The sequence below is a fragment of the Hyperoodon ampullatus genome (assembly GCF_949752795.1).
Source record: "Hyperoodon ampullatus genome assembly, contig: SUPER_X_unloc_1, whole genome shotgun sequence".
NCBI classification, from domain to species: Eukaryota; Metazoa; Chordata; class Mammalia; order Artiodactyla; family Ziphiidae; genus Hyperoodon; species Hyperoodon ampullatus.
Window position 1 is genome coordinate 8341715 of NW_027641097.1, and position 18601 is coordinate 8360315.

Here is an 18601-nt window from a genome sequence, read left to right on the forward strand (position 1 = left end):
AGGGTAATTCCAGGTTTCATCAGAACACCTGAAGGAATTGTGTTAGGATTTCACTGTTTTTTTGTTTTGTTTTTGAAAATAATTTATATAATGAGGTTGAGCTTATTTTCACTGACCTGTTTATGCTGGTCTAGACACATTTGATTCCCTTACGGATACATATCAATACATAGGTATTAAGATTCTTACTAGTCAGATATATTCCTCTGCGGGAATAGGGCTGTTGAGTCCCGTTCACTGAGGAAGGAGTAGGTCTTGTCTATTCTGTATTTGGATTATGCAACGGTACCTGTGCTAATATCAAACTCTGGTTTTGTGCATCTCCCCGCCTCTCCTTTCCCCTTAAGCAAGCATAAGTATGATTTCTAAATGTGAGACACAGTTCTCTTTCCTAATTCAGTTCATGTGTAGCCATGTTTACATTTCCTTCATAAGTGATATCTTATGTCAGAATGCTCCACGGCTCTTGTCATAATAATGCTCCATGATGCTCGTCATCACAATTATCCATGGCCTTCTCATCACAATGCTCCACCGTCTTGCCATCACATTGCTCCATGTCCTGGTCATCACAATGCTCCATGTCCCTTGTCATCACAATTCTCCACCTCTTTGTCATCACAATGCTCCCTGACACTTCTCATCACAAAGTTACATGCTCTTGTCATCACAATTCTCCATGCAATTGTCATCGCAATGCTCCCTGTCCCATGTCATAGCAAGCTCCAAATGCTTGTCATCACAATGCTTCATGACATTGTTAAAAAAATTCTCAATGTCCCTTGTCATGACAGTGCTCCATGCCAATGTCATCACAATGCTCCATGCCACTTGTCCTCACAATGCTCCAGGCCCTTTTCATCACAAAGTTCCAGGCCCTTGTCATCACAATGCTCCATGACCTCTGTCATCACAATGTTCCCTGAAAACTGTCATCACAATGCTCCATGCCCCTTGTCAGTACAGTGCTCCATGATGCTCGTCATCACAATTACCCAAGGTATTCTCATCACAATGCTTCAGGGTTTTACCATCACAATGCTCCATGCCCTGGTCATCTCAATGTTCCATGACCCTTGTCATTACAATTCTCTACATCCTTGTCATCACAATGCTCCTTGACACTTCTCCTCACAATGTGATATGCTTTTGTCATCACAATTCTGCATGCACTTGTCATCACAATGCTCCAGGACCCCTGTCATAGCAAGCTCCCTGCACTTGTCATCACAATGTTTCAAGACCTGGTCATTAGAATTCTCTATGGCCCTTGTCATCACAGTGATCCATGATCTTGTCATCACAATGCTCCTTTACCTTTGTCATCACAATCCTCCATGACACTTGGCATCACAATGCTCCATGCCATTGGCATCACAATGGACCATGACATATGTCATCACAATGCTCCCTGACACCGGTCTTCACAATTCTCCATGACCTTGTCATCACAATGCTCCATGCCCTTGTCATTACAATGCACCATGCCCACTGTCATCACAATAATCCATGAAACTTGTCAGACCAATGCTCCATGCCCCTGTCATCACAATGCTCCATGCCCTTTTAATCACAATGCTCCAAGAACCCTGTAATCACAATGCTCTATGCCCCTTTTTATCAGAATGCTCCATGAGACTTTTCATCACAAGGATCCATGGTCTTCTCATCACAATGCTCCAGAACCTTGTCATCACAATTCTCCATTACCTTGTCATCACAATGTTCTATGACACCTGTCATCTCAATACTCCATGAACATTTTCAGCCCAATGCTCCATGACCTTCTCATCACAATGTTTCATGACCCATGTCATCACAATGCTCCATGACCACTGGCATCAAAATGCTCCATGATCATTGTCATCACAATGATCCATGCCCTTGTCATCCCAGTGTTCCATGGCCCCTGTAATCACAATGCTCTGTGACGCTTGTCATCACATTGCTCCGTGACCCTTGTCATCACAATGCTCCATGCCTTTGTAAGCAAAATGCTACATTACCTTGTCATCACAATGCTCCATGCGGTTGTCATAATAATTCTCCAATATCATTGTCATCAAAATCCTCCATGAACATTGGGATCACATTGCTTCATGCCCTTGTCATCAAAATGCTCCATGCTCCTTGAAATCAAAATGATCCATAACCTCTGTCATCACAATGCTCCAAACACTTGTGATCACAATGTTCTATAACACTTGTCATCACAACACACTTTGATGCCTGTCATCACAATTATCCATGGACTTCTCATGACAATGCTCCATGACATTTGTCATCACAATGCTCAATACACTTGTCATCACAATGCTCCCTGTCACTTCTCATCAGAATGCTCCTTGAACCGTGTCATGAAAAGGCTCCATGCCCCTTTAATCACAATGCTCGATGACATTGTCATCACAATACTTCACAAGCTTGTCATCAGTATCCTCCATGACCCTTGTCATCACAATGCTCCATGACCCCTGTCATCACAATGTTCCATGCCCCTTGTCATTACAGTGCTCCATGAAGCTCTTCATCACAATTATCCAAGGTCTTCTCATCACAATGCTCCACGGTCTTGCCATCACAATGCTCCATGTGCCTTGTCATTACAATACTCCACGTCCTTGTCATCACAATGATCCTTATCACTTCTCATAACAATGTTACATGATCTTGTCTTCACAATTCTCCATGCACTTGTCATCGCAATGCTCTATGACCACAGTCATAGCAAGCTCCATGGTCTTCTCATCACAATGCTCCATGATCTTTGTCATCACAATGCTCAATACACTTATAATCTCAATGCTCCCTGACAGTTGTCATCAGTATGCTCCTTGAACCCTGTCAAGAAAAGGCTCCATGCATTTTTCATCACAATGATCCATTCCCTTTTCATCACAATGCTCCAAGACCCCTGTAATCACAATGCTCCATGCCATTGTCATCACAATGTTCAATGACATATGTCATCACAATGCTCCCTGACTCCAGTCATCACAATGCTTCATGACATTTGTCATCACAATGGTCCATGCCCACGTCACACAAGGCTATGTGACCTTTGTCACCACAATGCTCCATGCCCTTGTCATCACAATGCTACATGCCCACTGTCATCACAATAATCCATGAATCTTCTCAGACCAATTATCCATGCCCTCTTCACACAAGGCTCGGTGATCTTTGTCACCATAATGCTCCATGAACTTTTCATCACAATGCTCTTTGTCCCTTGTCATCACAATGCTCTATGCGTTTGTCAGCACAATGCTCCCTGACCAATGTCATCACAATGCGCGATGGGATTGTCATCACAGTGCTCCACATCCTTTTCATCGCTATGATCCATAAAAGTTGTCATCACAATGCTCCATGCACTTCTCATCAAAATGTTCTCTCAAAACATATGTCACAATGTTCCATCACTAGTTATCACAATACCCCCTCACCCCTGTCATCACAATGTTCCATGACAACTGTCATCATAGTGCTACATGCCCTTATCATCACAATGCTCCATGACCCCTGACATCACAATGTTCCATAACCCCTGTCATCAAAATATTCCATGACACTTTTCATCAAATTGCTCCATGATTCTGTCATCACAATGCTCCCTGCCTTTCACATCACAATGCAACACGCCCTTGTCATCAAAATGCCCCATGACCTTTGTCATCACAAAGCTCCATTACCCCTGTCATAACAATGATCCATGACCCCTGCAATCACCAGGTTCCGCGGCCTTGTCATCACAAGCCTCCATGACCCTAGTCATCACAATGCTCCAAGACCCCTGTAATCACAATGCTCCATGCCCTTGTCATCACAAAGCTCCATGATGCATGTCATCTGAATGCTCCATGGCCTTCTCATCACAATGCTCCATGCCCTTGTCATCACAATGCTCCAACAGCCCTGTAATCACAGTGCTCCAGGCACTTTTTCATCTCAATGCTCCATGAACCCTGTCATCACAATGCACCGAGTCAATCACCATAATATTTCATGCTGTTGTCATCAAAATGAAATCAAACTGCTCAATGACCTCTGTCATCACAATGCACCAACCCCTTCTGATCACAATATACCATAACACTTGTCATCACAATGCCCCATGAGGCTGGTCATCACAATTATCCATGGACTTCTCATCACAATGCTCCATGATCTTTGTCATCACAATGCTCCATACACTTATCATCACAATGCTCCCTGACAGTTGTCATCAGTATGCTCCTTGAAACCTGTCATGACAAGGCTCCATGCATTTTTCCTCACAATGATCCATTCCCTTTTCATCACAATGCTCCAACACCCCTTTAATCACAATGCTCCATGTACTTGTCATCACAAAGCTACATGATGCATGTCATCAGAATGATCCATTGCCTTCTCATCACAATACTCCATCCCTTGTCATCACAATGCTTCAAAACCCCTGTAATCACAATGCTCCATGAAACTTTTCATCAGAATGCTCCATGACCCTTTTCATGAAAATGCTCCATTACCACTGACATCACAATGTTCCATAACCCCTGTAATCAAAATGTTCCATGACAATTTTCATCAATTTATTCCATGACCCTGTCATCACAATGCTCCCTGCCCTTCTCATCACAATGCACCACCACCATGTCATCAAAATGCTCCATGACGTTTGTCATCACAAAGCTCCATGACCCTTGGCATCACAATGCTCCATGCCATTTCATCACAATGCTACATGAAACCTCTCATCACATTGCTCCAAGCCCTTGTCAGCACAATGGTCAATGACGCTTGTCATCACAATGCTCGATACTGTTCTCATCACAATGTTCCATGCCCTTGTCAGTACAATCCCCCATGACACATGTATCAGAGTGTTCCGTGCCCTAATCATCACAATGCTCCATGCCGAATCTCATCACAATAATCCATGAAATTTTCAGACCAATGTTCCATGCCCTTGTCATCACAATTCTCCTTTACCCCTGTCATAGAAATGCTCCATGACCCCTGCCATCAAAATGATCCACGGCCTTGTCATCCAAGGCTCCATGACCCTTGTCATCACAGTGCTCCAATACCCATGTAATCACAATGCTCCATGCCCTTGTCGTCACAAAGATTCATAACGCAAGTCATCAGAATGCTCCGTGGCCTTCTCATCACAATGATCCATGCCCATGTCATCACAATGCTCCAAGACCCCTGTAATCACAATGCTCCATGTCCCTTGTCATTACAGTGCTCCATGACGCTCGTCATCACAGTTATCCGTGATCTTCTAATGACAATGCTCCACGGTCTTGCCATTACAATGCTCCATGCCCCGGTCATCACAATGCTCCATGTCCCATGTCATCACAATTCTCCACGTCCTTGTCATCACAATGCTCCATGACACTTCTTATCACAATGTTACATGATATTTTCATCACAATTCTCCATGCACTTGTCATCGCAATGCTCTATGACCCCTGTCATAGCAAGCTCCATGCGCTTGTCATCACAATGCTTCACGACGTTGTCATCAAAATTCTCAATGGCACTTGTCATCGCAATGCTCCATGACCCTTGTCATCACAACGTCCAAAGCCCTTGTCATCAAAATGCTCCATTACCTTTGTCATCACAATCCTCCATGACACTTGTTATCACAATGCTCCATGCCATTGTCATCACAATGCTTCATGACCTTTGTCACCACAATGCTCCATGCCCTTGTCATCACAATTCTCCATGCCCACTGTCATCACAATATTCCTTGAAACTTGTCAGACCAATGATCCATGCCCTCTTCACACAAGCCTCTGTAATCTTTGTCACCACAAGGCTCCATGAACTTTTCATAACAATGCTCTTTGTCCCTAGTCATCACAATGCTCCATGCCTTTGTCAGCACAATGCTCCATGACACTTGTCATCAGAAGGCTCCATGCGGTTGTCAGCACAATGCTCCTTGACCTATGTCATCACAATATGCCATGCGCTTGTCATCACAATGCTCCACATCGTTTTCATCGCTATGCTCCATAAAACTTGTCATCACATTGCTCCATGCACTTCTTATCAAAATGCTCTCTCAACACATATAACACAATGTTCCATGACTAGTCATCACAATACTCCCTCACCCCTGTCATCATAATGTTCCATGACCCCTGTCATCACAGTGCTACAGGCCCTTATCATCACAATGCTCCATGACCGCTGACATCACAATGTTCCATAACTCCTGTCACAAAATGCTCCATGACCCATTTCATCACAATGCTTCATGACCCCTGACATCACAATGTTCCATAAACCCTGTCATCAAAATATTCCATGACACTTTTCATCAAATTGCTCCATGAAGCTCTCCTCACAATGCTCCCTGCCCTTCTCATCACAATGCACCATGCCCTTGTCATCAAAATGCCCCATGACCTTTGTCATCTCAAAGTTCCATTATCCCTGTCATAACAATGATCCATGACCCCTGCCATCACAAGGTTCCACGGCCTTGTCATCACAAACCTCGATGACCCTTTTCATCACAATGCTCCAAGACCCCTGTAATCACAATGCTCCATGCCCTTGTCATCACAAAGCTCCATGACGCATGTCATCAGAATGCTCCATGGCCTTCTCATCACAATGCTCCATGACCTTGTCATCACAATGCTCCAACACCCCTGTAATCACAGTGCCCCATGCCCCTTTTCATCTCAATGCTCCATGAACCCTGTCATCAAAATGCACCGTGCCCATCACCATAATATTTCATGCTATTTTCATCACAATGAAATCAAAATGCTCAGTGACCTCTGTCATCACAATGCACCAAACCCTTCTGATCACAATGTTCCATAACACTTGTCATCGCAATGCCCCATGACGCTGGTCATCACAATTATCCATGGTCTTCTCATCACAATGCTCCATGATCTTTGTCATCACAATGCTCAATACACTTATCATCACAATGCTCCCTGACAGTTGTCATCAGTAGGCTCCTTGAACCCTGTCATGACAAGGCTCCATGCAGTTTTCAGCACAATGATCCATTCCCTTTTCATCACAATGATCCAAGACCCCTGCAATCACAATGCTCCATGTCCTTGTCATCACAAAGCTCCATGAAGCATGTCATCAGAAAGCTCCATTGCCTTCTCATCACAATACTCCATGCCCTTGTCATCACAATGCTCCAAAACCCCTGTAATCTCAATGTTCCATGCACCTTTTCATCAGAATGCTCCATGCCCTTGTCAGCACAATGCTCCATGACACATGTCATCACAATGTGCCATGCTCTTTTCATCACAATGCTCCACATCCTTTTCATCGCTATGCTCCATAAAACTTGTCATACAATGCTCCATACGCTTCTCATCAAAATGCTCTCTCACCACATATATCACAATGTTCCATCACTAGTCATCACAATGCTCGCTCACCCCTGTCATCACAATGTTCCATGACCACTGTCATCACAGTGCTACATGCCCTTCTCATCACAATGTTCCATGACCCCTGACATCACAATGTTTCATAACCCCTATCACAAAATGTTCCATGACCCATTTCAGTACAATGCTTCATGACCCCTGACACCACAATGTTCCATAACCCCTGTCATCAAAATATTCCATGACCCTTTTACTCAAATTGCTCCATGACCCTGTCATCACAATGCTCCCTGACCTTCTCATCACAATGCACCTCTCCATTGTCATCAAAATTCCCCATGACATTTGTCATCACAAAGCTCCATGACCCTTGGCATCACAATGCTCAATGAAATCTCTCATCACATTGCTCCATGCCCTTGTCATCACAATGCTCCATTACACCTGTCATAACAATGCTCCATGACCCCTGCCATCACAGTGTTCCACGGCCTTGTCATCACAAGGCTCCATGACCCTTGTCATCACAATGCTCCAACACCCCCGTAATCACAATGCTTCATGCCCCTTTTAATCTCAATGCTCCATGAAGCCTGTCATCACAATGCACCATGCCCATCATCATAATGATTCATGCTATTGTCATCACAATGAAATCAAAATGCACCATGTCCTCTGTCATCACAACTCTCCAAACCCTTCTGATCAGAATGTTCCATAACACTTGTCATCACAGGCCCCATAACGCTCGTCATCACAGTTATGCAAGGTCTTCTCATCACAATGCTCCATGACCTTTGTCACCACAATGCTCAATACACTTGGCATCACAATGCTCGCTGACACTTGTCATCAGTATGATCCTTGAACACTGTCATGACAAGGCTCCATGCCTTTTTCATCACCATGATCCATTCCCTTTTCATAAGAATGTTCCATGCCCTTGTCATCACAATGCTCCATGACCATTGTCTTTGCAATATTCCAAGCCCTTGTCATCAAAATGCTCCATTACCTTTGTGATCACAATCCTCCATGACACTTGGTATCACAATGCTCCATGCCATTGTCATCACAAAGGACAATGACATATGTCATCACCATGCTCCTTGACACCTTTCTTCACAATATTCCATGACCTTGTCATCACAATGTTCCATGCCCTTGTCATCATAATGTGCCATGCCCACTGACATCACAATAATCCATGAAACATGTCAGACCAATGTTCTATGCCCCTGTCATCACACTGTTCCATGCCCTTGTCATCACAAAGCTCCATGACCCCTGTCATCACAATGCTACGTGACTCAAGTCATCACAATGCTTCATGACATTTGTCCTCACAATGGTCCATGCCCTCGTCATAAAAGTCTCTGTGACCTTACTCACCACAATGATCCATGCCCTTGTCATCTCAATGCTTCATGCCCACTGTCATCACTATAATCCATGAAACATGTCAGGCCAATGTTACATGCCCCTGTCATCACAATGCTCCATGCCCTTGTCATCACAATGCTCCATGACCCCTGTCATCACATTGCTACATTCCCTTATCATCAGAATGCTCCATGACACCTGACATCACAATGTTCCATAACCCCGGTCACAAAATGCTCCATGACCCATTTCATTACAATGCTTCATGACACCTGACATCTCAATGTTCCATAACCCCTGTCATCAAAATATTCCATGACCTTTTTCATCAAATTTCTCCATGACCCTGTCATCACAATGCTCCCTGTCCTTTTCATCTAAATGCCACATAACTTTGTCGTCAAAATGCCCCATGACACTTGGCATCACAATGCTCCATGCCATTGTCATCACAATGCTCAATGAAATCTCTCATCCCATTGCTCCATGCCCTTGTCATCACAATGCTCCTTTACACCTGTCATAACAATGCTCCATGACCCTGCCATCACAATGTTCCACTGCCTTGTCATCACAAGGCTCCATAACCCTTGTCATCACAATGCACCAAGACCTCTGTAATCAAAATTCTCCATGCCGCTTTTCATCTCAATGCTCCATAACCCATGTCATCACAATGCACCATGCACTTGTCATCACAATTCTGCACATCCTTGTCATGAAAATGCTCCATAAACCTTGTCATCACAATGCTCCATGCACTTATCCTCAAAATGCTTTCTCACCACTGATATCACAATGTTCCATCACTAGTCATCACAATACTCCCTCACCCCTGTCATCACAATATTCCATGACCCCTGTAATCACAATGCTCCACGCCCTTGTCATCACAAAGCTCCATGACGCATGTCATCAGAATGCTCCATGGCCTTCTCATCACAATGCTCCATGCCCTTGTCATCACAATGCTCCAACACCCCTGTAATCACAATGCTCCATGCCCCATTTCATCTCAATTCTCCATGAACTCTGTCATCACAATGCACCGTGCCCATCACCATAATATTTCATGCTATTGTCATCACAATGAAATCAAAATGCTCAATGACCTCTGTCATCACAATGCACCAAACCCTTCTGATCACAATGTTCCATAACACTTGTCATCACAATGCCCCATGACGGTGGTCATCAAAATTATCCATCATCTTCTCATCACAATGCTCCATGATCTTTGTCATCACAATACTCAATACACTTATCATCACAATGCTCCCTGACAGTTGTCATCAGTATGCTCCTTGAACCGTGTCATGACAAGGCTCCATGCATTTTTCATCACAATGATCCATTCCCTTTTCATCACAATGCTCCAACTCCCCTGTAATCACAATGCTTCATTTCCTTGTCATCACAAAGCTCCATGACGCATGTCATCAGAATGCTCCATTGCCTTCTCTTCACAATGCTCCATGCCCTTGCAATCACATTGTTTCAAAACCCCTGTAATCTCAATGCTCCATGCACCTTTTCATCAGAATGCTCCGTGACCCTTTTCATCAGAATGCTCCATGACCCTTGTCATCGTAATGTTCCAAGCCCTTGTCATCAAAATGCTCCATTACCTTTGTCATCACAATCCTCCATGACACTAGGTATCACAATGCTCCATGCCGAATCTCATCACAATAATCCATGAAATTTTCAGACCAATTCTCCATGCCCTTGTCATCACAATGCTCCATTACCCCTTTCATAACAATGATCCATGACCCCTGCCATCCCAATGTTCCATGGCCTTGTCATCCAAGGCTCCATTACCATTGTCATCACCATGCTCCAAGACCCCTGTAATGACAATGTTCCATGCCCCTATTAATCAGAATGCTCCATGAGACTTGTCATCACAAGACTCCATGGTTTTCTCTTCACACTGCTCCAGGTTCTAGTCATAACAATGCTCCATTCACTAGTCATCTCAATGTTCCTTGACAACTGTCATCACAATACTCTATGAACATTTTCAGCCCAATGCTCCATGACCTTCTTCTCATCACAATGCTCCATGACCATTGTCATCACAATACTCGATGACCACTCCCATCACAATGCTCCATGACACCTGTCATCACAATGCTACATGCCCCTAGTCATTACATTGTTCCATGACGCTCTTCATCATAATTATCCATGGTCCTTTCATCTCAATGCTCCACGGTCTTGCCATCACATTTCTCCATGCCCTGTTCATCACAATGCTCCATGTCCCATATCATTACAATTCTCCACGTCCTTATCATCACAATGCTCCGTCACACTTCTCATCACAATGTTACATGACCTTGTCATCAGAATTCAACATGCAGTTATCATCGCAATGCTCTGTGACCCCTGTCATAGCAAGCTCCATGCGCTTTTCATCACAATGCTTCACGACGTTGTCATCAATATTCTCAATGGCCCTTGTCATCACAATGCTCCATGCACTTGTCATCACAAAGCTCCATGACCCTTGTCATCGCAATGTTCCAAGCCCTTGTCATCAAAATGCTCCATTACCTTTGTCATCACAATCCTCCATTACACTTTATATCACAATCCTCCATGCCATTGTCATCACAATGGACAATGACATATGTCATCACAATGCTCCCTGACAACTGTCTTCACAATATTCCATGACCTTGTCATCACAATGTTCCATGACCTTTTCATCACAATGCGCCATGCCCACTGTCATCACAATAATCCAGGAAACTTGTTCAGAGAAATATTCCATGCCACTGTCATCACAATGCACCATGCCCTTGTCATCACAATGCTCCATGACCCCTTTCATCACAATGCTCCATGACCAGTCATCACAATGCTTCATGACGTTTGTCATCACAATGGTCCATGCCCTCGTCACAGAAGGCTCTGTGACCTTTGTCAACACAATGCTCCATGCCCTTCTCATCACAATGCTCCATGCCCTTGTCATCACAATTCTCCATTACCCTTGTCATTACAGTGCTCCATGATGCTTGTCATCACAATTATCCGTGATCTTCTCATCACAATGCTCCACGGTCTTGCCATCACAATGCTCCATGCCCTGGTCTTCACAATGTTCCATGTCCCATGTCATCACAATTCTCCACGTCCTTGTCATCACAATGCTACATGACACTTCTTATCACACTGTTACATGATCTTGTCATCACAATTCTCCATGCACTAGTCATCGGAGTGCTCTATGATCCCTGTCATAGCAAGCTCCATGAGCTTTTCATCACAATGTTCCATGACATTGTCATCAAAATTCTCAATGGCCCTTGTCATCAAAATGCTCCATGCCCTTGTCATCACAGTGCTCCATGACCCTTGTCATCACAATGTTCCAAGCCCTTGTCATCAAAATGCTCCATTACATTTGTCATCAAAATCCTCCATGACACTTGGTATCACAATGCTCCATGCCATTGTCATCACAATGGACAATGACATATGTCATCACAATGCTCCCTGACACCTGTCTTCACAATACTCCATTACCTTGTCTTCACAATGTTCCATGCCCTTGTCATCACAATGCGCCATGCCCACTGTCATTACAATAATCCATGAAACTTGTCAGACCAATGTTCCATGCCCCAGTCATTACAATGCACCATGCCTTTGTCATCACAATGCTCCATGACCCCTGTCATCACAATGCTCCGTGACTTCAGTCATCACAATGCTTCATGAACTTTGTCACCACAATGCTCCATGTCCTTGTCATCACAAAGCTCCATGACGCATGTCATCAAAATGCTCCATTGCCTTCTCATCACAATGCTCCTTGCCCTTGTCATCACAATGCTTCAAAACCCCTGTAATCACAATTCTCCATGAACCTTTTCATCAGAATGCTCCATGACCCTTTTCATCAAAATGCTCCATGACCCCTGACATCACAATGTTCCATAACCACTGTAATCAAAATGTTCCATGACACTTTTCATCAATTTGCTCCATGACCCTGTCATCACAATGCTCCCTGCCCTTCTCATCACAATGCACCACGACCTTGTCATCAAAATGCTCCATGACCTTTGCCTTCACAAAGATCCATGACCCTTGGCATCACAATGCTCCATGCCATTTCATCACAATGCTACATGAATCATCTCATCACATTTCTCCATGCCCTTGTCAGCACAATGCTCCATGACGCTTGTCATCACAATGCTCGATACTCTTCTCATCACAATGCTCCATGCCCTTGTCATTACAATCCCCCATGACACATGTGTCACAGTGTTCCGTGCCTTAGTCATCACAATGCTCCATGCTGAATCTCATCACAATAATCCATGAAATTTTCAGACTAATGTTCCATGCCCTTGTCATCACAATGTTCCATTACCCCTGTCATAAAAATGACCCCTGCCATCACAATGTTCCACGGCCTTGTCATACAAGGCTCCATGACCCTTGTCATCACAGTGCTCCAAGACCTCTGTAATCACAATTTTCCATGCCCTTGTTGTCGCAAAGATTCATGACGCATGTCATCAGAATGCTCCGAGGCCTTCTCATCACAATGCTCCATGCCCTTGTCATCGCAATGCTCCATGCCCCTTGTCATTACAGTGCTACATGACGCTCGTCATTACAATTATCCGTGATCTTCTCATCACAATGCTCCACGGTCTTGCCATCACAATGCTCCATGTCCCATGTCAACACAATTCTCCAAGTCCTTGTCATCAAAATGCTCCATGATACTTCTTATCACAATGTTACATGATATTTTCATCACAATTCTCCATGCACTTGTCATCACAATGCTCTATGACCCCTGTAATCACAATGCTCCATGTACTTTTCATCACAAAGCTCCATGACGCATGTCTTCAGAATGCTCCATTGCCTCCACATCACAATACTCCATGCCCTTGTCATCACAATGTTCCATAACACCTGTTATCAAAATGTTCCCTGACACTTTTCATCAATTTGCTCCAAGACCCTGTCATCACAATGATCCCTGCCCTTCTCAACACAATGCACAACGACCTTGTCATCAAAATGCTCCATGACTTCTGTCATCACAATGCACCACGCCCTAGTCATCAAAATGCCTCATGACTTTTGTCATCACAAAGCTTTATTACCCCTGTCATAAGAATGATCCATGACACCTGCCATCACAAGGTTCCACGGCCTTGTCATCACAAGCCTCCATGACACTTGTCATCACAATGCTCCAAGACCCCTGTAATCACAATGCTCCATGCCCTTGTCATCACAAAGCTCCATGACGCATGTCATCTGAATGCTCCATGGCCTTCTCATCACAATGCTCCATGCCACTTTTCATCTCAATGTTCCATGAACCCTGTCATCACCATGCACCATGTCCATCACCATAATATTTCATGCTATTGTCATCACAATGAAATCAAAACGCTCAGTGACCTCGGTAATCACAATGCACCAAACCCTTCTGATCACAATGTTCCATAACACTTGTCATCACAATGCCCCATGACGCTGGTCATCACAATTATCCATGGACTTCTCATCACAATGCTCCTTGAACTTTGTCATCACAATGCTCAATACACTTATCAACACAATGCTCCCTGACAGTTGTCATCAGTATGCTCCTTGAACCCTGTCATGACAAGGCTCCATGCATTTTTCATCACAATGATCCATTCCCTTTTCATCACAATGCTCCAAGACCACTGTAATCACAATGCTCCATGTCCTTGTCATCACAAAGCTCCATGACGCATGTCATCAGAATGCTCCATTGCTTTCTCATCACAATACTCCATGCCCTTGTCAGCACAATCCTTCAAAATCCCTGTAATCTCAATGCTCCTTGCAACTTTTCATCAGCATGCTCCATGACCCTTGTCATCACAAGGCTCCATGGCCCTCTCATCACAATACTCCAGGACCTTCTCATCACATTGCTCCATTCCCTTTTCATCACAATGCTCCATGACCCCTGTCATCACAGTTCTCCATGAATATTTTCAGCCCAATGCTCCATTACCTTCTCTTCACAAAGCTCCATGACACATGTCATCAAAATTCTACATGACCACAGTCATCAAAATGATCCATGCCACTTGTCATCAGAATGTTCCATGTGCTTGTCATCCCAATGCTCCATGACCCCAGTAATCACAATGCTCCTTGACGCTTGTCGTCACACAGCTCCATGACACTTGTCATCACAATTCTCCATGCCTTTGTCAGCAAAATGCTACATGACCTTGTCATCACAATGCTCCATGGAATTGTCATCACAATTCTCCATTACCAGTGTCATCACAATCCTCCGTGAACCTTGGGATCACATTGTTTCATGCCCTTGTCATCACAATGCTCCGTGATTCTTGAAATCAAAATGATCCATGACCTGTGTCATCACAATGCTCCAAACCCTTGTGATCACAATGTTCCATAACAGTTGTCATCACAACGTTCCATGATGCCTGTCATCAAAATACTCCATACCCTTGTCATCACAATGCTCCATGAACTTTGTCATCACAATGCTCAATACACTTGTCATCACAATGCTCCCTGACACTTTTCGTCAGAATGCTCCTTGAACCCTGTCATGAAAAGGCTCCATGCCATTTTCATCACAATGCTCCATGCCCTTTTCATCACAATGCTCCATGCCATTGTCATCACAATACTCCACACGCTTGTCATCAGAATGCTCCATGACCCTTGTCATCACAATGCTCCATGACCCATGTCATCAGAATGCTCCATGACACCTGTCATCACAATGCTCCATGCCCCTTGTCATTACAGTGCTCAAAGACACTAGTCATCAAAATTATCCATGGTCTTCTCATCACAATGCTCCACGGTCTTGCCATCACAATGCTCCATGACACTTCTCATCACAATGTTACATGCTCTTTTCATAACAGTTCTCCATGCACTTGTCATCGAAATGCTCCATGACCCATGTCATAGCAAGCTCCATGTGCTTTTCATCACAATGCTCCAGGAACTTGTCATCAAAATTCTCAATGGCCCTTGTCATCACAATCCTCCATGCCCTTGTAATCAAAATGCTCCATGACCCTTTTCATCACAATGTTCCAAACCCCTGTATCACAATGCTCTATTAACTTTGTCATCACATTACTCCATGACACTTGGCATCACATTACTCCATGCCATTGACATCACAATGGACCATGACATATGTCATCACAATGACCCCAGACCCCTGTCTTCACAGTACTCCATGACATTCTCATCATAATGCTCCATGCTCTTCTCATCAGAATGCGCCTTGCCCACTGTCATCACAATAAACCATGAAATTTCTCAGACCAATGCACCATGCCCCTGTCATCAGAATGCTCCATACCCTTGTCATCACAATGTTCCATGACTCCAGTCATCACAATGCTTCATGACCTTTGTCATCACAATGGTCCTTGACCTCGTCATCACAAGACTCTGTGACCATTGTCACCACAGTGCTCCATAAACTTTTCATCACAATGCTCTGTGACCGTTGTCGTCACAATGTTCCATGACCCTTGTCATCACAATGCTCCATGCGCTTCTCAGCACAATGCTCCATGACCCATGTCATCAAAATGCGCCATGTAATTGTCATCACAATGCTCCACAGCCTTGTCATCACAATGCTCCATAAACCTTGTCATCACAATGCTCCTTGCACTTCTCATCAAAATGCTTTCTCACCACTGATATCACAATGTTCCATCAGTAGTCATCACAATACTCCCTCACCACTGTCATCACAATTTTCCATGACCTCTGTCATCACAATGCCACATGCCATATCATCACAATGCTCCATGACCCCTGACATCAAAATGTTCCATATGCTCTGTCATCAGAATGCTCCATCACCCTTTTCATCACAATGCTCCAAGACCCCTGACATCACAGTGTTCCATAACCACTGTCATCAAAATGTTCCATGGCCCTTTTCATCAAATTGCTCCATGACCCTGTCATCACAATGCACCATGTCCATCATCATAATGCTTCATGCTATTGTCATCACAATGAAATCAATATGCTCCATGACCTGTGTCATCAAAATGCTCCAAACCCTTGTGATCACAATGTTCCATAACCATTGTCATCACAATGCACCATGACGCTCATCATCACAATTATCCATGGTCTTCTCATCACAATGCTCCATGAACTTTGTCATCACAATGCTCAATACACTTGTCATCACAATGCTCCCTGACACTTGTCATCAGTATGCTCCCTGAACCCTGTCATGCCAAGGCTCCATGCCTTTTTCATCACAATGATCCATACCATTTTCATCACAATGCTCCAAGACCCGTTTAATCACAATGCTCCATGACGTTTAATCACAAAGCTCCATGATGTATGTCATCAGAATGCTCCATGGCCTTCTCATCACAATGCTCCATGTCCTTGTCATCACAGTGCTCCAAGACCCCTGTCATCTCAATGCTCTGTGACTCCAGTCATCACAAGGCTTCATAACATTTGTCCTCACTATTGTCCATGTCCTTGTCACACAAGGCTCTCTGACCTTTCTCACCAAAATGCTCCATTAACTTTTCATCACAATGCTCTGTGATCCTTTTCATCACCATGCTGCATGCCTTTGTCAGCACAATTCTCCATGACCATTGTCATAACAATGCTCCATGCGCTTGTGAGCACAATGCTCCATAACCCATATCATCATATTGTGCCATGCGTTTGTCATCACAATGCTCCACATCCTTGTCATTACAGTGCTCCAAAAACCTTGTCATCACAATGCTCCATGCACTTCTCATCAAAATGCTCTCTCCCCCCTGTCATCACAATGTTCCATGATCCCTGTCATGACAATGCTGCTTGACCATATCATCACAATGCTCCATGAACCCTGACATCACAATGTTCCATAACCCCTGTCATCAAAATGCTCCATGACCCTTTTCATCACAATGCTCCATGACCCTGACATAACAGTGTTCCATAACCACTGTCATCAAAATATTCCATGATACTTTTCATCAAATTGCTCCATGACCCTGTCATCAAAATGCTCCCTGCCCTTCTCATCACAATGCACCACGACCTTGTCATTAAATGCTCCATGAACTTTGTCATCACAAAGCTCCATGACACTTGGCATCACAATGCTCCATGCCATTTTCATCACAATGATTCATGAACCCTGTAATCACAATGCTCCATGCACCTTTTCATCAGAATGCTCCATGATACTTGTCATCACAAGGCTACATGGTTTTCTCATCACAATGCCCCAGGACCTTTTCATCACAATGCTCCATTCCCTTGTCAACACAATGCCCTATTACCCCTGTCATCACAATACTCCATGAACATTTTCAGCCCAGTGCTCCATGACCTTCTTATTACAATGCTCCATGGCCCTGTCTTCACAATGCTCCATGACCCCTGTCATCACAATACTCCATGAACATTTTCAGCCCAATGCTCCATGACCTTTTCATCACAAAGCTCCATGACCCATGTCATCACAATGCTACATGACCACAGTCATCAAAATGATCCATGCCACTTGTCATCAGAATGTTCCATGTGCTTGTCATCCCAATGCTCCATGACCCCTGTAATCACAATGCTCTTTGACGCTTGTCATCACAGAGCTCCTGACACTTGTCATCACAATTCTCCATGCCTTTGTGAGCAAAATGCTATATGACCTTGTCATCACAATGCTCCATGCACTTGTCATCACAATTCTCCATTACCAGTGTCATCACAATCCTCTGTCAACCTTGGGATCAAATTGTTTCATGCCCTTGTCATCA